The sequence below is a fragment of the Palaemon carinicauda genome, chromosome 10 (assembly GCF_036898095.1).
Source record: "Palaemon carinicauda isolate YSFRI2023 chromosome 10, ASM3689809v2, whole genome shotgun sequence".
NCBI lineage: Eukaryota > Metazoa > Arthropoda > Malacostraca > Decapoda > Palaemonidae > Palaemon > Palaemon carinicauda.
Window position 1 is genome coordinate 151,622,689 of NC_090734.1, and position 20,045 is coordinate 151,642,733.

General features: G+C 46.9%; 1 long non-coding RNA gene across 3 annotated transcripts in view; it reads right to left on the reverse strand.

The window, feature by feature from the left end:
- Positions 1-20,045, reverse strand: part of LOC137648866 (uncharacterized) — a 127,422-nt gene that overhangs the window by 28,375 nt on the left and 79,002 nt on the right. For all 3 annotated transcript variants that reach the window (XR_011045736.1, XR_011045737.1, XR_011045738.1), the window contains exon 2: positions 18,918-19,067. This is a non-coding gene — a long non-coding RNA (uncharacterized lncRNA). The remainder of the gene's footprint in view (positions 1-18,917; positions 19,068-20,045) is intronic.

The window sequence follows — 20,045 nt, forward strand, 5'->3', positions numbered from 1 at the left end:
AGGGTGACTTAACCCTTAGGTAGGGTGGTAAGTCCCAGCCATACTGGCTTTGCCTTTTGCCTGGGGACTCAGTAACTGAGTGTGTAGGACTCAAGATAAGGAGTCCCTGCACCTCGCAAGTGCCTTGCTCTGCAAGGACCGCGGCCTGCGTAAGCTAGTGTGTGAAGAAATGAAGTGTGACTCGTCCTAGGAAGTTGACCTGGAGTCCTTTAGATGGAAATCTAGGTTAGGACGATCCCAATACCACCTCGTAAGGGTATGGGGACGTAACAGTATCAACTTAATACTAGGAATACAAGGAAACATAGTTTATCTGCAGTGGTTTGAGGTCAACTGTGCAGAGAACCCAGGATGCTGCTTTCCCCAAGAGAGGGGAGAATGAAGAAAAGAATAAGGGCCAGGCATACCTTTTCGTTCATGCAGACTAAAACCGGGTAACAATGCCCTTAACCTTCTGCTACTTGTCCATTAAGGAGCCTGAGGTTTAAACCAGCTGTTGTGCAGACACCACAGGGCCGATAGAGAACGTATCGAGCCTCCTGTGGGTCACGTCTTGCAGGTAGTGGGCTGTGAAGGTCATCTGACGCTTCCAAACCCCTGCTTGTAGAACCTGCGTCAGAGAGTAATTTCTCTTAAATGCCAGGGACGTAGCGATGCCTCTGACATCATGTGCCCTAGGGCGACGTGATGGAGGAGGGTCAGGATTCAGGGAATGGTGGTTAACCCTGCAAATCCAAGCTGAGATTGTATTCTTAGTGACCCTCCTCTTCGTCCTTCCTGTGCTCACGAACAATGCTTGCACCCGAGGACGAATTGCAGCTGTTCTCTTAAGATAGAGCCTCAGACTCCTTACTGGGCACAGTAGGAGATGGTCTGGATCATCTGTTACAGAACGGAGACTCGAAATCCGGAAGGAGTCGAACCGGGGGTCCGGAACTCCTGGATTCTGAGTCTTAGCTACAAACTCATGGACGAATCTGAACGTTACCTCCCCCCATCCCCTTGAATGGGCGATGTCATACGAGAGACCATGAAGTTCGCTGACTCGCTTGGCCGAGGCTAGAGCAAGCAGGAACACCGTCTTCCAAGTCAGGTGGCGATCAGAAGCCTGGTGTAATGGTTCGATAGGAGGTCTCTTAAGAGACCTGACGACTCGAACCACGTTCCATGGAGGATGTCTCACTTCCGACTGGGGGCAGGTAAGTTCATAACTTCCTATGAGTAGAGAAAGTTCCAGTATAGAGGAAATGTCCATTCCTTTGAGCCTGAAGGCAAGACTTAAGGCTGAGTGATAGCCTTTCACTGCCGAGACTGAAAGACGCATTTCTTCCCGCAAATACACGAGAAACTCCGCTATTGCTGGAATAGTGGCATCGAGTGGAGAGATACCCCTTCCACGACACCAACCACAGTAGACTCTCCACTTTGCCTGGTAGACCCCTGCGGATGACTTTTGCAGGTATCGAGACATCCTTTCCGCAACTTGTTGCGAAAAGCCTCTCTCTGTGAGGAGACGCTGGATAGTCTCCAGGCATGAAGTCGTAGCGATGCTACGGCTTTGTGGAAGATGTTGGCATGTGGTTGTCCGAGTAGCTCGTGTCGAGGAGGAAGCTCTCTCGGGAGTTCCGTCAGGAACTGCAGAAGGTCCGGGAACCACTCTGCGTGATGCCATAGTGGAGCTATGAAGATCATTGAAAGGTTGACCGATATTCTGGTCTTGTTGAGTACCCTTCTCATCAGACAGAACGGGGGAAAGGCGTAGACGTCGATGTAGTCCCACCGTTGTTGAAAGGCATCTTGCCAGAGTGCCTTGGGGTCCGGGACTGGGGAGCAGTACAGCGGGAGCTTGAAATTCAAGGCTGTCGCGAACAGATCCGCCGTCAGAAAACCCCACAAAGTCAGGACTTTGTTGGCTACTAGATGATCCAAAGACCACTCGGTACTCCTTATCTGAGATGCCCTGCTCAGACTGTCAGCGAGCACATTCCTCTTGCCTGGAATGAAGCGAGCTGATAGTGGAATCGAGTGGGCTTCGGTCCATCTCAGTATCTCTAGTGCAAGATGGGATAGCTGCTCTGAAAAGGTACCTCCCTGCTTGTTGATGTAAGCCACTACCGTGGTTTTGTCGCTCATCACCACCACGGAGTGACCCGCCAGGTACGGTTGGAACTGCTGAAGTGCCAGATACACGGCCTTCATTTCTAGCAGGTTTATGTGGAGGCACTTTTCTGATTCTGACCATAGGCCTGAGGTCCTGTGGTTCAGAACGTGCCACTCCCCCCCCCCCCTTTTTTTTGAGGCGTCCGAAAACAGCATCAAATCCGGGGGGAGGACGAGAAGATCCACTCCCTTTCGTAGGTTTTCCTCTGTCAACCACCACTGGAGATCCGTCCGTTCCGCAGGACCCATTGGGACCAAGATGTTCGGGGAATCGTGACCTTGATTCCACCGGGACTTGAGTCGCCATTGAAGGGATCTCATCCAGAGGCGACCATTTGGAACTAGACGGGCCAGAGAAGAAAGGTGGCCGAGGAGACGTAACCACGATTGGGCTAGGAGTTCTCGTCTGAGGAAAAGAACTGCGACCCTCAGCCAGGCTATCCTGTCGTCTGATGGGAAGGCTTTGTGGAGATTGGTGTCCAAGATCATGCCTAGATATACCAATCGTTGAGTTGGAAGCAGAGAAGACTTCTCCAGATTTACCACGATCCCTAGATCTTGGCAAAGTCCCAGAAGCTTGTCTCGGTGGCGAAGAAGGGTCGACTCCGAGTCTGCCAGGATCAGCCAGTCGTCCAGATAGCGGAGGAGACGGATGCCAATCCTGTGTGCCCACGAAGAAATCAGTGTGAATACCCTGGTGAAAACCTGAGGTGCTGTGGAGAGACCGAAACACAGCACCTTGAACTGGTAGATCTTGTTGTCTAGGCTGAATCTTAAGTACTTCCTTGAAGACGGATGGACTGGGATCTGGAAGTACGTGTCCTTCAGGTCCAGTGTACATCTGAAGTCTTGTGGTCTCACCGCAAGTCTGATCGTGTCCGCCGTCTCCATGCTGAATGGGGTTTGTTTGACAAACCTGTTCAGGGCTGAGAGGTCGATGACTGGTCTCCAGCCTCCAGATGCCTTCTTTACAAGAAAGAGTCGACTGAAGAAGCCTGGGGAACGTCGACGACCTCCTAGAGAGTGCCCTTCTTTAACATGGTCTGGACTTCTGCCCGTAGGGCTTGCCCCCTTACCGATCCCATGGCAAAGGAGCTCAATGACACTGGATCTGCTGTCAGGGGAGGTAGGGATGTTATGAACGGGACGCGATATCCCTGACTGATCATGGAAATCGTCCAGGAATCGGTCCCGAGTTTCTGCCACCTGTCTGTGCAACTTTGAAGGCATCCTCCCACTGGTGGACATGCAGGGGGACTGGAAATCCTAGCGTTTGCGGCCTTGGCCGCTCCCTCTAGGATTCTTTCCTCCCCTGGAGGACTTTTTGTCTTTCTGTCTTTGACAGGAAAGGGTTGACACCATTGCCTTCGCTGCCACAGCCGGTTTCGTTGTCTTGGACGGGCGAGGTTGTTGAGGTGCCGGAGGTTTATAGGTCTTAGATGTAAGAGCCCTATGAAGGAGGGAGTCCTGGTTGGACTTCCTCCACCTCTCGGCTGCCTGCTCCAAGTCTTTAGGCTTAAACAGGTTCTTCCCTAGAAGGGAAGAATGTCTGAGCCTGCTGACCTCGACGGCTGGGACCTTCGCGTGGAACCTCTCTGCCACCGCATCACGACGTTTCAGGATTGAGTTGGCCCACAAGTTCGAGACTTGGTGGGCCAGAAACTCAATGGTGCAGCTGCCCGAGAGGAGGAAGGTCTGCAGGGCCTTCCTGGTGCTCTCCTTAGACAAATCTTCGGATCGCAACAGGATGCCAAGAGATCCCGGCCAGATGTCAAGCCACGAAGTAGCCTGCATGGCACACTTCGCGACTTTCTCCTGGCTTATGATCTCAGTCCTGGAGAAAGTCACTTGCCGGCTGGAGAGTCTCTCAAGAGGGACTCCCTTGGTAAGCTCTTCCACAGAGTGGTGCAGGGGAAGAGCTAAACAAGCCTCCTCCAAGATCTCGAAGTACCTCCTCTGTTGGACGCGAGGAGGCGGGAGGAGTTTGTTGCTAGCCGTGGAACGGCTGGAGGAGCCGAGCTCGGAGAGCTGGCCCTCGACCTTATCCCTGGCACTCTTCACCCCTTGGGACCAGGGCAAAGCTGCACGGGCCTTAGCGGGTTTCTGGGTGCCAAAGACTCGGTCCAGGACTGTGTCCTTGCCCTCGCGAGGAGGAATCTCAGGATCAGGAATCCTGTTGAGATGCCTTATCAGGGTCAGGACTTGCCAGAAGGCATGCTCTGACTCTTGTGGCTCCCCTCCTGGTGAACTGGCAGCGAAGTCTCCCGTCCCCAAAGGCTCTTCTTGGGTGGGACACGTGGACGTTCTCCGCGGGTCTAGTAGGTTCTGGACGGATCCTTGAGGATGACTTGGGGACAGTCTTGGAATCCTTGGGTTCCCTCCTGGGAGGAATACAGGACTCCAACAACAACGTCTGAGGGCTCTTCTCTGCTCCCACCTGGGACGATTCTCCAGCGTGCGATGGGAGAACATCTCACCTCGTCAGACTCCCCTGAGGACGGAAAATGCTTGTCCACGGGAGAGAGAGAAAACGTCTGGGGGGGAGAGGGAGCCTTCCTCAAGGATGTCCGAGGGGCCAGCTTGACCCTGGGAGAAGTTACCACGGTTTCTACTCCTCTCTTTCTCTTCAGTGGGGTTGGAGCCGCTATAGTTTTCAGCCCCATCTCAGCGAAGGCAGGTTTGACAGCCTGCACGACAGCTCTGATGAGGGATCCAAACCATGGCTGCTTACTGACAGCAGTGCTGTCAGAGACTCCCTCTGAAGGGAAGGGGATCGGGTGATCCTTCGGAGTAGACACAACTGCTGGACCTGCCTGGAAGGAAAGGGAAGAAGAGGAAGGTTGGTTCCTGGACCCATCTAGCGATTTTTTTCCCTCCTGCAAGCGCGCTGGTCTGCGCTTGCGGGGGGGGGGGGGGAATATGGCTGCCCTCGTTCTTGTTGGCTCGCGCAGTAGCTCGCGTTGTGCCTCCCGATCGTGCTGGGGATCGCGCGATAGAATCCTACTATAATGACGAGGGCACGCGGGAGCGCGGGGATGATGGCCAGGGCGTGCAGGAGAGCGATGGCGCGTTGGCGAGCGATGGCGCGTTGGCGAGCGATGGCGCGTTGGCGAGCGATGGCGCGTTGGCGAGCGATGGCGCGTTGGCGAGCGATGGCGTGTAGGCGAACGATGGCGCGTAGGGCGTATAGGTGAGCGACTACGCACAGGGAAGGGTGCGTGCGGACGCGTAGGGGATCTCCGAGATGGCGAGAGGGCGCGCTGGCGAGCGGTGGCGCGCAGGCGAAGGAGCGTGCGGGCGCTCAGGAGATTGATGGCGCGCAGAAGCGTGATCTGAAGAATCAGGAAGCGCAGGCGGGGGTGCAAGCGATTGCACGCGTGAAGGAGATAGTTCGCGAGCGCGTGGGTGAGCAGGATCTAGGCGAGCGCCCACACGCAAGGGTGTTCCCCCTAGCGCGTGGGCAAGCAGGAGGGCGCACAGCAGGATCTGGTGTCTGCGCGCGATGGCTGACGAGCTGGCGAGGTCCTATGGCGAGTAGGCGAGCGCTGAAGAGAAGGAGAAGCTTGGTTCTTCCTTCTTGCGCCCAGATCCAGAGATCGTGGGCGCGCAGGCGAACGATGGCGTGCAGGCAAACACTGGCGCGCAGGTGAAGAGCGCTGGCGAGCAGGAGATCGTGGGCGCGCATCAGGATGAGGGCGCACTGTTGTACGCTGGCGAGAAGACCGCTGGCGAACAGGAGAGCGCTGGCGTGCAGGAGAGCGCAGGTGAGCGCTGGCGAGGAGGAGAGCAGGAGAGTGATGGAGAGCAGGAGAGCGATGGAGAGCAGGAGAGCGATGGAGAGCAGGAGAGCGATGGAGAGCAGGAGAGCGATGGAGAGAAGTCTCAGCAGCAGGAGGTCTCTGGGACATTGTCTCCCAGGATGAAGTTCTGCGTAGAGAGGGCTTCACCGCAGGCAAGCGCTTGCGTGCAGGAGAACGTTGAAGCGCAGGGGATACCTGGCGCTTAGGGGACTTTCTCACATTGTGAGAAAGCCCCTTATGCCCTGAAGGGACCGGTGCCCATTGGAAAAACGGGATGCGTGGGGGCCCAACGCACGTCAGCAGCCAGGAACGGAGACGGCAGGTCCGAAGGTCTGGCAGGCAAAGGAGAACGATCGGCAGAGAAGTCCAAGGATGCAACTGCAACGGTCGGTGCACAGCGAGGAGGATCCTCTGCGGGGGACTGCGACGGAGAAGAGCCGAAGAGGCGCCTCCTAACTCCCTTGTGAGGAGAAGGAAGGCCTCTACGGCGAAGGGGAAGGTGAGCCTTCCGACGGATATGTCCTCTGGGGGCGGCAGGCAGACCATCATCAGTCCTCCGAAGAGGAGTCTCTGTCAGTGAACTCCCCCGAGGGGGAGAATCACCTACAGGAGAGACCGTAGGACTTAGCTCCTCCCTCGAAGGATGTTCGGAGGGAGGAACTAAGCCTTTAGTTGCATCGGGAACCAAGGCATGGGATTGACCTAACTCGTCGGAGGCCCCTGCCACAACAACGTCGATGATAGACAGAGGGTCAACCTCTGCTATCACCGGCGACTGTTTGACAGCAGCCCCCAACTGGATTAAGTCAAACATGGCTTCCCTGGAGGGCGAGCCCTTAAGCCCCAAGGAAGCCCAAAGCTGCAACAAATCATCATTAGTAACAGAGTTAAATGATAAATCCTCCTCCGAGGGAGGAGGAAGAGCTGCCTCGCTATGGGAGGCAACTCCCTCTCCCAAACCCCGAGGTCGGTCAACAGAAGAACGGCCTACGCTACCACTCGACGGTCTCTCGGAAGAGGCCGCTCGTGCAGGAGCTTCGGAGGAGGTTCGGGCTACGGAAGAAGAGTCCTTTTCTTTCTTCAAGGAAACCCTTGAAGGAGAAAGATCCCTTTTGGAATTCTTCTTCCGGCGCCGGGAAAACCTCTCCCACTGGGAGGTAGACCACTCCCTACACTCACTGCATACTTTGTCTCTATCACACAGTTGGCCCCTGCAGAACAGACATAAGGTGTGAGGGTCTGTTTCGACCGCCGACAAGTAAGTACCACAAGGGCAGTCAGGTAATCCAGGGCACTTCCACATAATGGTAGAGGCCAACTTCCAAACACACACTGAAAGAAAAAGCAAAAAGATTAAGGCTGATAATAAGCGAGGGTGGGAGCAGACACGTCTGTTCATCACTCGAGCCAAAAGCAAAGTGAGCTACTCACCGGTGTGTGAGGGGGGGAGGGGAAGCTAGCTACCCCTCCCCTACCCCCTCCTTAACTAGCAAGGGGGTAGTAAACCCTCGTTAAAAATCTAATGGCTTGTCATTTCAGCTACGCCGAAAGCGATACCCTAATTAAATAGCGTGGTTTGTATTTCGGTTACAGAACAAAACCAAGTTCATGCTGAGGGGATTTAACCTCTTGAAAAAAAAAACTCTAGGAGTCTGTTAATACCAGAAACGAGAAAACTGAAAAGGCAATCTATGATAAGTTACCCCAAATGCTTATAGCTATCATGTTTTGATACTGAAAATGTTTTAATTTCAGTCAATTTATTCTACTTTCTGATTGGGAACCAAAAAAATATTTCCCTAGATTTATGGATTAACTTTATATTCTAAATATGTTATTTTGATAATAAAATGAATTTTTGAATATACTTACCCGGTGATTATAATAGCTGCAACTCTGTTGCTCGACAGAAAAACTCTACGTAAAAATTCGCCAGCGATCGCTACACAGGTAGGGGGTGTACTCAACAGCGCCATCTGTCGTTCAGATACCCATTACTCATTGTAAACAAAGAACTCAATTTTCTCCTCGGTCCACTGTGTCTCTATTGGGGAGGAAGGGAGGGTCCTTTAATTTATAATCACCGGGTAAGTATATTCAAAAATTTATTTTATTATCAAAATAACATTTTTCAATATTTAACTTAGCCGGTGATTATAATAGCTGATTCACACCCAGGGGGGTGGGTAGAGACCAGCAAAATATGTTTACATCATATGAGCTAAGAATTTTTATTTCATTTTAGAAGTTATCAAAATAACTAAACAAAATAAATAGGTACCTGGTAAGGAAGTCGACTTGAACAATTACTCTGCCTTTTTAAGTACGTCTTCCTTACGGAGCCTCGCGATCCTCTTAGGATGCTGAGCGACCCCTAGGAGCTGAAGTATCAAGGGTTGCAACCCATACAACAGGACCTCATCAAAACCTCTAGTCTAGGCGCTTCTCAAGAAATGACTTTGACCACCCGCCAAATCAACTAGGATGCGAAAGGCTTCTTAGCCTTCCGGACAACCCAAAAATAAAAACATTTCAAGAGAAAGATTAAAAAGGTTATGGAATTAGGGAATTGTAGTGGTTGAGCCCTCACCCACTACTGCACTCGTTGCTACGAATGGTCCCAGAGTGTAGCAGTTCTCGTAAAGAGACTGGACATCCTTAAGATAAAAAGATGCGAACACTGACTTGCTTTTCCAATAGGTTGCGTCGATTATACTTCGCAGAGATCTATTTTGTTTAAAGGCCACGGAAGTTGCGACAGCTCTAACTTCGTGTGTCCTTACCTTCAGCAAAGCTTGGTCTTCCTCATTCAGATGGGAATGAGCTTCTCGTATTAACAGTCTGATAAAATAGGATAAAGCATTCTTTGACATAGGCAAAGATGGTTTCTTAACTGAACACCATAAAGCTTCAGACGGGCCTCGTAAAGGTTTAGTTCATTTTAAATAGAACTTAAGAGCTCTTACAGGGCATAAGACTCTTTCTAGTTCATTTCCAACCATACGATAAGCTTGGAATATCGAACGATTTTGGCCAAGGTCGAGAAGGCAGCTCGTTTTTGGCTAGAAAACCAAGTTGTAGAGAACATATACGTTTCAGATGAGAATCCGATGTTCTTGCTGAAGGCATGAATCTCACTGACTCTTTTAGCTGTGGCTAAGCATACCAGGAAAAAAGTCTTTTAAGGTGAGATCTTTCAGGGAGGCCGATTGTAGCGGCTCGAACCTGTCTGACATAAGGAATCTTAGTACCACGTCTAAATTCCAACCAGGTGTAACCAAACGACGCTCCTTCGTGGTCTCAAAAGACTTAAGGAGGTCCTGTAGATCTTTATTGTTGGAAAGATCTAAGCCTCTGTGACGGAAGACTGATTCCAACATGCTTCTGTAACCCTTGATAGTGGGAGCTGAAAGAGATCGTTCTTTCCTCAGATATAAGAGGAAGTCAGCTATTTGAGTTACAGAGGTACTGGTCGAGGATACGGATACTGACTTGCACCAGTTTCGGAAGATTTCCCACTTCGATTGGTAGACTCTAAGGGTGGATGTTCTCCTTGCTCTAGCAATCGATCTGGCTGCCTCCTTCGAAAAGCCTCTAGCTCTCGAAAGTCTTTCGATAGTCTGAAGGCAGTCAGACGAAGAGCGTGGAGGCCTTGGTGTACCTTCTTTACGTGTGGCTGACGTAGAAGGTCCACCCTTAGGGGAAGTGTTCTGGGAACGTCTACTAGCCATCGAAGTACCTCGGTGAACCATTCTCTCGCGGGCCAGAGGGGAGCAACTAGCGTCAACCTTGTCCCTTCGTGAGAGGCGAACTTCTGCAGTACCTTGTTGACAATCTTGAACGGAGGGAATGCATATAGATCTAGATGTGACCAATCTAGGAGAAAGGCATCTATATGAACTGCTGCTGGGTCCGGGATTGGAGAGCAAAATATTGGGAGCCTCTTGGTCATCGAGGTTGCGAAGAGATCTATGGTTGGCTGGCCCCAGGTGGCCCAAAGTCTCTTGCATACATCCTTGTGGAGGGTCCATTCTGTTGGAATTATTTGTCCCTTCCGACTGAGACAATCTGCCATGACATTCAAGTTGCCTTGGATGAACCTCGTTACTAGTGATATGTTTAGACCTTTTGACCAGGTGAGGAGGTCCCTTGCGATCTCGTACAACGTCAGAGAGTAGGTCCCTCCTTGCTTGGAGATGTACGCCAAAGCCGTGGTGTTGTCCGAGTTCACCTCCACCACTTTGCCTTGAAGGAGAGACCTGAAGCTTTTCCAGGCCAGACGTACTGCCAGTAGCTCCTTGCAGTTGAAATGCATTGTCCTTTGACTCGAGTTCCATATCCCCGAGCTTTCCCGACCGTCTAATGTCGCACCCCAGCCTACGTCCGATGCGTCCGAGAAGAGAACGTGGTTGGGAGTCTGAACAGCCAGGGGAAGACCCTCTCTTAGCTTGATATTGTCCTTTCACCAAGTCAGACAAGACTTTATCTTTTCGGAAACCGGGATCGAGACCGCTTCTAGCGTCTTGTCCTTTTTCCAGTGAAAAGCTAGATGGTATTGAAGAGGACGGAGGTGTAGTCTTCCTAGTGACACAAATTGATCCACGGATGACAGTGTCCCTACCAGACTCATCCACAGCCTGACTGAGCAGCGTTCCTTCTTCAGCATCTTCTGGATGGATAGCAGGGCTGGGGGCTGATCGTCTTGTTGTTCAGCAACGTCCTCATCAGAGGGTTCCTCATCCGAAACTGATGAGGAAACGGCAACGGAGTGGGCAACGTCTGGCTCGCTGAATCCGGTCGCACTGGTGGATGCGTGACGGAGCCGGACGCAATATCATGGAACTGCTGCACAGTCTGTGAACTGTCAACAACCATGGGTGCGCGAGGAAGCACAGCGTCAACCCGAGAATGTCTAGACCGTCTGGGTTGTGCAGTCAACACCCTACCGGGTTGCTGAGGTTGACGCACTGCGTCAAAACAAGTCACCTCTGCTGGTTGTTGAACGTCCTGAACGTCAAAAACCACCTCCGAGCGTCGCTTAATGTCAACGTGCGGCTGGCAACCCACACTGGGTCGCATCGGTGGAGTAACCACCTCAACTGGCAGACGCGAGTAGGTTACCTCAGCGTCAACAGGGCGCACAACCGACCGGTTGGAAGGTTGTTGGCCAGAAGGTTCTTCTCCGCATTTAAGTCCTCTATCAAGGACGCAAGCTTGGACTGCATGTCTTGCAGCAAAGCCCATTTAGGGTCTACGGGAGCAGGTGTGGCAACAGACGGGGTTAGCGACTGAGGCGGAACCGTTTACCATCCCTGAAAGCCTTGTTATGCGTGACATAATAGTACAGCAAAACTTCAAAGGCTCGACAACAGCTGTGAAGTTGACCTGTAAACAACTTGGAGCGTCTCCTGGCTAGGCGCCAGGGAGAGTCTACCAGAATTGAGAAGTCTATCTGGGCAGAGGCATGAACTCCCAAGCCGAGAACTTCTCTCGTGTCATATCAGACTCTCGCTCTATAAACCAGTTTAAAAGAAGGGAAAGCAAAGGCTGTATCCCCCAAACTCCTCCTGGTGAAAAACCAGTCGCCTAGCCAACGTAACGCTCTCTAGGAGAGCGAGAGAGCACTAGCTTAAAAACAACGGCTTCGAAGTAGCTAGGCCTAGTGTAAGCTCTGACGTTTAGGCGAACGAGGAGCAGCAGTTACAAAAAGATCCGGACGAAGATCCTTAAAAAAAATCATCATGATTTAATTAAAGTCCATAGGAGGCTAAGCAGCTTTAGGCTCCTCTCCATCTGACAGAGTCCTCAAGGGAATATCAGTAGGAGGGAGAACAGCAACTTCCTCATCTACAGTAACCTTGTCCGATAAAAGCTGAGTCTCTCACTGGAGCATTAGTAACGGACCAGAACGCAACGTCATGTAACTGCTTGACAGTCTGTGAACTGTCAACAACTGAACTGTCAACCACAACAGGTGCGTGAGGACGCACAGCGTCCACTCGAGACTGCTTTGACTGCCTAGACTGAGCAGTCAAAACAACTCTAGAATGCGGAGGTTGACGCACAGCGTCAAAACAAGTCAACTCCGATTGTTAGTGAACGTCTTGAACGTCAACAGGAGCATCAGCCAGTGGCCTAACGTCCAAATGCGGCTGAAAAACCACACGAGACCGCATCGAGTGTGGTTCTAAACAACCTGACTGACGTGACTAAGCTACGCCAACGTCAACAGTAAGCACAAAGGAACGTTAGGTTGGCTGAAAGCCAGGATATCGATGAGATAAACGGCTAGACTCAACGGACTAATCAGCAGAATAGTCTTCCATAAGGGAGGCAAGCATATACTGCATGTTTTGCCATACAACCCCTTAAGGAAAATGGTTGTGGTAATAGACGAGGGTAACGTCTGAGACCGCAACACTTTGCCTACAAAAAAAGACTCTCGGAGTCTGTGTTACGCTTTTGTTAGGCGGCGAGCAGTTATCCGATGACTGCATAGGGTCAGAGCTGTCCTAATGGCTGTAACCAGGACGCTGGACCTGTCCTGAAAGGACTGACTTTCGCTTAAGGGCTCCGAAACCTTGTGACAGGTTTCTTATGCGAAAAGCCTACGGATGGCGAGGAGAAACAACGTCTCTCTCGTCTTATGGTAGGGGAGATCTTGGTAAGATACACCCGATACCATAGAGGGAAAACGTCTGTTCATTGGTCAAGGCCTCTCGAACCCATAAGTCGTTTGACATTACTTCTCCCCTGGGCTTGGGAGCTTGTAAGAGGTCCCGGACTAGGTGAACGACAGGCACGAACAGACGAACCCTCGGACGCAACACTGTAACACTTTGCGCCTCGGACGCAACACTGTAACACTTTGCGCATATCACTTTATCACTTCGATTTTCTGTTTTGCACTTATTTCTACCTGAAACACGCAATTCTACCCTTCATTAAAAGGTAGTAATTGCGAAATTAGTCGTATAATGCAAGCTCATAATACCAGCAAAAAACAGAAAACATATTTTAAGATAAAAAGAAAAATCAGTGGCTGGGAAAGAGACTAAACACTAGTTCATATAACTACGTTTTCAATCTCTCACCGCACATAGCCTGGGGACGAGAATAAAAAACCTAAAAACGTTTTATCCTTCCTCCCCGTACAGCGACTAGGGACGTGAGTAACACGAGAACAACGTTACCCGCTTGAACGGAACGTTTTCTCTCCTCTCTCTCCCTCCGTCTCTATCTCTCTCTCTCTCTTTCTCTCTTGATTTCGCACCTAAGAGAAGAGCCCAATTATATATCGTCAAAAAAAACATGTTATTTGACTAAAGGAAAAAACTGAAAGGTTTTTCAAATAAAAAGTTCCTTTAAAATAGAATTTAAATCATTTAAGCTAAGAAAGAATGAACAAAACGTCAGAATCGATTTACTCTTACTGCAAAGTGAAACCGTGATACACTCTCTCTCTATCGTAACGATAGAGCGCATGTTGAACGTCCTGAACATCAACAACTGCGTAGCATAAAAAACTAAACGTTAGTTCATCCTTGAAAACAGTACGAAGACTATCAAAGAAATTCTTTCATAAAAAATTACATTTAAAAAGTTTTAAATCCTTAGCTCTTTAAAAGCTAAAGACGATATAAAGGGCTCAACGTTGATTAACTTCGGTTTCCAAGTTAGGACCGCCTACTCTCAGGAAAGGTCTATATAAACAAAGCATTAAAATTTATTTTTATATGTTTATAAAAAATGGAAAGTTAATCGAAGAGGCCTAATAAAGGCGGAGAGATATAAAATATATATAGGAAAATCTATAACGTGATAAGATAATTACTAAAAGCCTAAACACACTTCCGTCTAAGGGAAGGGTCGGCCATTTAAAAGTGAAAGAAAGTCCATACTCTCTTTGTCACCATAATTAAATCTATCCAAAACGAGTTCAAGTTTTAAGATGAAGATAAAACACCTGCATAGCGAAAGCTCAAAATAGAATAGTGTACTTCACCAAATAGTTGTGAAAACAAATCCAGTTAGCAACAGCGAATTAGTAAGTCTTGCCGGTAGCCCGACAGAGAGAAAATTGAGTTCTTTGTTTACAATGAGTAATGGGTATCTGAACGACAGATGGTGCTGTTGAGTACACCCCCTACCTGTGTAGCGATCGCTGGCGAATTTTTCCGTAGAGTTTTTCTGTCGAGCAACAGAGTTGCAGCTATTATAATCACCGGCTAAGTTAAATATTGAAAACTAATAATTCACAGAACAATATTTCAGTCAGTGAGGACTTCATAAAAGGACATCTTTGTGTGATCAGCAATTGCAAGTATTGTATACCCAGATCAAGCTTGTCTTCTGCAGGAATTAAAGGTATCTGCAATTTTGGAAAGTAGCTCTTATACAGTAATACAGCAGTAATAGTTCAATAAGTTCAAACTTGCAACTAGTAAGTCTTATACATACATACACCAAGGCACTTCCCCCAATTTTGGGGGTAGCCGACATCAGACAAATAAAAAAAAAAGGGGACCTCTCTTCTCTACATTCCTTCCAGCCTGACAAGGGACTCAACCGAGTTCAGCTGGTACTGCTAGGGTGCCACAGCCCACCCTGCCCCGTTATCCACCACAGATGAAGCTTCATAACGCTTAATCCCCTACTGCTGCTATTTCCGCGGTCATCCAAGGCACCAGAGGAAGCAGCAGGGCCTACCAGAACTGCGTCACAATCGCTCGCCATTCATTCCTATTTCTAGCACGCTCTCTTAGCCCTCTCACATCTATCCTCCTATCACACAGAGCTTTCTTCACTCCATCCATCCACTCAAACCTTGGCCTTCCTTTTGTTCTTCTCCCATCATCTCTTGCATTCATCGCCTTCTTTAGCAGACAGCCATTTTCCATTCTATCAACATGGCCAAACCACCTCAACACATTCATATCCACTCTAGCTGCTAACTCATTTCTTACACCCGTTCTCACCCTCACTACTTCGTTCCTAACCCTATCTACTCGAGATACACCAGCCATACTCCTTAGACACTTCATCTCAAACACATTCAATTTCTGTCTCTCCGTCACTTTCATTCCCCACAACTCCGATCCATACATCACAGTTGGTACAATCACTTTCTCATACAGAACTCTACATTCATGCCCAACCCTCTATTTTTTACTACTCCCTTAACTTCAACAACACTTTGCATCCTTCATTCTCTCTTTGACATACATCTGCTTCCACTCCACCATTTGCTGCAACAGACCCCAAGTACTTAAATTGATCCACCTCCTCAAGTAACTCTCCATTCAATATAACATTCAACCTCGCACCACCTTCCCTTCTCGTATATCTCATAACCTTACTCTTACCCACATTAACTCTCAATTTCCTTCTCTCACACACCCTTCCAAATTCTGTCTAATCGGCCAAGCTTCTCTTCTGCATCTGCAACCAGTACAGTATCATCTGCAAACAACAACTGACTTACTTCTCATTCATGGTCATTCTCGTCTACCAGTTTCAATCCTCGTCCAAGCACTCGAGAATTCACCTCTCTCACCACTCCATCAACATACAAGTTAAACAACCACGGTGACATCACACATCCCTGTCTCAGCCCCACTCTCACCCGAAACCAATCGCTCGCTTCATTTCCTATCCTAATGCATGCTTTACTACCTTTGTGGAAACCTTTCACTGCTTGCAACAACCTTCCACCAACTCCATATAACCTCACCACATTCCACATTGCTTCCCTATCAACTCTATCATACGCTTTCTCCAGATCCATAAACGCAAAATACACCTCCTTACCTTTTGCTAAATATTTCTCGCATATCTGCCTAACTGTAAAACTCTGATTCATACAACCCCTACCTCTTCTAAATCCACCCTGTACTTCTAAGATTGCATTCTCTGTTTTATCCTTAATCCTATTAATCAGTACTCTACCATACATTTTTCCAACTACACTCAACAAACTAATACCCCTTGAATTACAACACTCAAGCACATCTCCCTTACCCTTATATAGTGGTACAATACCCGCACAAACCCAATCTACTGGTACCATTGACAACACAAAACACATATTAAACAATCTCACCAACCATTCAAGTACAGTCACACCCCCTTCCTTCAACATCTCAGCTCTCACACCATCCATACCAGATTCTTTTCCTACGCTCGTTACATCTAGTGCTCTCCTCACTTCCTCTCTTATAATCTCTATCTCATTCTCATCTCCCATCACCGGCACCTCAACACCTGCAACAGCAATTATATCTACCTCCCTATTATCCTCAACATTCAGTAAACCTTCAAAATATTCCGCCCACCTTTTCCTTGCCTCCTCTCCTTTTAACAACCTTCCATTTCCATCTTTCACTGTTTCTTCAATTCTTGAACCAGCCTTCCTTACTCTCTTCACTTCTTTCCAAAACTTCTTATTCTCTTTATATGAATGACCCAATCCCTGACCCCACCTCAGGTCAGCTGCCCTCTTTGCCTCACTTACCTTGAGCTTTACTTGCACATTTTTCTCTCTATCTTTCATATTTCTCTACACTATTACTCTGCAGCCATTCTTCAAAAGCCCTCTTTTTCTCTTCCACTTTTACCTTCACTCCTTCATTCCACCATTCACTGCCCTTCCTCATGCTGCCTCCAACAAACTTCTTGCCATACACATCACTTGCAATCCCAACAAAATTTTCTTTTACTAACTTCCACTCCTCCTCTAAATTACCAGTTTCTCTTACTTTCACTTCGTCATATGCCATTTTCAACCTTTCTTGATATTTTCTTTTTGCCCCCGGTTTTATTAGCTCTTCAACCCTCACTAGCTCCCTTTTACATCCACCTACTCTATTCCCTCACTCTTTTGCTACAACTAATTTTCCTTTCACCAAAAAATGATCAGACATACCGTTAGCCATACCCCTAAACACGTGCATGTCTTTCAATCTTCCAAACGTTCTTTTAGTTATCAACACATACTCCATTAACGCCCTTTCTACCACTCTTCCATTTGTCACTCTTACCCATGTATACTTGTTTTTATCTTTCTTTTTGAAAAAGCTAGAACTTATCACCATCTCTTGCTCAACACATATATCTACCAGTCTCTCACCACTCTCATTTTCACCTGGTACGCCATACTTCCCAGTGTCACCTTCTACCTCTCCAGCGCCCACTCTAGCATTTAAGTCACCCATGACAACTACATATTCCTTCTACCCAGTCCTTCTACAAACCTAGTTAATTCATTCCAGAACTCATTCCGCTCTTCTTCACTTTTCTCACAACCTGGCCCATACCCACTGACAAAAGCCCAACATTCCCCACCCAACCTAACCCTTACCCACATTAACCTAGATGATATTTCCTTACATTCCACTACTTTACCTGCCATCCATTCACTCAGCAATAAAGCCACACCTTCTCTTGCTCTTCCCCTTTCAATCCCAGACACTCTACCAGACATTTCACCAAACATCACTTCACTTTTCCCTTTTATCTTTGTCTCACACAAAGCCAATATATCCATCCTTCTATTACTAAACATACTTCCAATCACATCTTTTACTTTCTATCGTACTACATCCACACACATTCAAACACCCCAAAACTAGAGTGCAGGGAACACTCACTCTCCACCCAGCTCCACCTCTTTGATGTCTCACAGGATTATAATACAGGAGAGGGGGTTCCCAGCCCCCTCATCCCGTCCCTTTTAGTCGCCTCTTACGACACTCAGGGATACATTGGCGCTATTCTAATTGTTTTAATGCCCCCGCGGCCACAGGATAAGGAGAGGTAAGCACTGTAAGTGGTAAGAGGAGACGGTAATAATTTCCAGATGAAAAAAATTACTGACGACATGCCAGCCAATGTCGAATTTTATCTACTAGGATCAGAACTTTGAGATTGATGTGGGAGTGGTGAAAATTAGTAATGCAGGGACAATAGAGTGCGTTTCAGAACCTTTAGTCAGACTTACAACAAAAATGTACAGATTTCTGGAGCTATCGGACAATGATGTCTAAAATTCATACCCTAGAGGAGACATCCCATTTATTTCTTGGGAAACTTGTCCTTTAAGAGCTTTAAGGATGTTCCAGTTGTGGATTGCTGCACAAGGTGAAGATAATAAGCAAAGATGAATTTCCATAGTGAAGAATTTCTATAAGAATATTTCCACAGAATTATGTAGAACCCAATTCGAATTGCTAGAGACATGGACAATGCAAGAGGCATTATGTACTGTACACAAAGTTACCTGATAATGGCCAGGAAGGGTTGAGAGGTAATGGCACACTAAGCACAGTACATTTTAATGGAAAAGAACTGTGTTCTTTGGCATAAGTTGCAGACCTAATCAGACTAATAGAGAAGCAAAAGAAAAAAATATGAACATGAGAACATAAAGAAATAGAACAAATGGAGGCATCGAAGAAGTGAAAAGGTGAGAGGGTTACATCGTTATCTAATGAGCTCTTTTATTTCAAATCAGACTGTCATGGAGACGACGTACGTGCAATTAAAATGATAGCAATTGAGCTTAAAAGGATAGAGATAAGAGAGAAGCAAAATGCAGATTTCATATAGAAATTTAATCCTAACCTCATGGGCACCTGACAGCAATCTCTGACCATAATGAACTCGAAGCCCTTTTGGAGATGTCAAACATTCACTGTCCGTCACTTTGATTCTGATAAACAATAACTAAAGATAGTATATTAGTTCTGAATTTGAAATCTATTAATACCTATCATTCACAGTTGAGGTTGACAGTGAAAATGAATACTGGAGAGAACATTTCACCTTCATTCTCAATACTGTACTGTATTCATGAAGTACCACACCTGAATCTATGGTTTCTTTATACAGAAGCACAACCACCAGAGGAAAATTTCTTATTCTGATTCTGTGGACTTTAATTCATGAATTTTTGCTTACCTTTATAAATAACAAATGGCTCTTGACAAGCAGTAACAGATTTCATTGGTCCTTCCCCGCAAAGGAACGCATACCTCCTACCTTTGCAAAGGATGTGTTGCCATCAGTAGTCGCCATTATCTGGCTTCTTTGTATAGTCCTCAGTAGTAACTGTAAAAAAAAAAATAATTCAACCTCAGTACAAGATTTAATCTTTCATGCAACGTGAAAATTACAACTTAAAGAAAATGCTAATTGAAAATTTTTTCTTAAAGATGTGAAATTATGCATTTGAAAAAAAGGTCTTTTAGGAAAGAACAATTCAGTACTTCATAAATGATCAAACATTACAAAAGGTGTAAACTCAATGCGTGTCAGAAAAATTGAGAAAAAAACATAAACGAATTAAACAAAGTAATTAACAATTAAATCCAGCCCTCAATTTATAAGTTACTAAATACAATTATAAAGAATCCAATAATAGAAAGTCAAGGCAATTACTAAAAGCATTTCGGCTAAACTAATTGGAAAAAACTTTGCTAATACAATAAGTTCTGTGCTATTTTGGAGAATGTAATAAGTCTATAAGAGAAGATTTGTTATTGGCTAATCTTCAGTGCAGAGGGGTTATATGTAATGGATAATGAATATACCTGTACTGAAATTATAATATATGCATGAAATTGAGCTTTTTAACGCATGTTTCTTATGGTATTATGTTTACGTAACGTCGAGAGTACAGTACAGTATAATAAACATTAAACTTTGTTCTAAACCCATGTATTACATTTTGTACATTTACTTATATAATTAAATTTAACATGAACTAAAAAAATACATTATCACAAAATCGTGTACAGTACACTTAATAAGGGATAAATAAGTTGGTAACTATGGCATGTGTAGTCTCCTCAGTAATCACAAAATGTGTAAATAATTAGATATTCTGGCAAAGAGAAATAACCATTGTGGAGGCAAAATTTGAATATCCATTATTAAGTACAAAACTTGAGGTTATCACATTTTCTATAAGAGTAATGCCTACCGTAGTAGAGTACTATTCTTTTCTTCATTCATACTTCAAAACAAAGTATCCCTCCAATTTACTTAATCCTTTTCCATTTGCTGATTATTTTTCAGGTCGGCCAT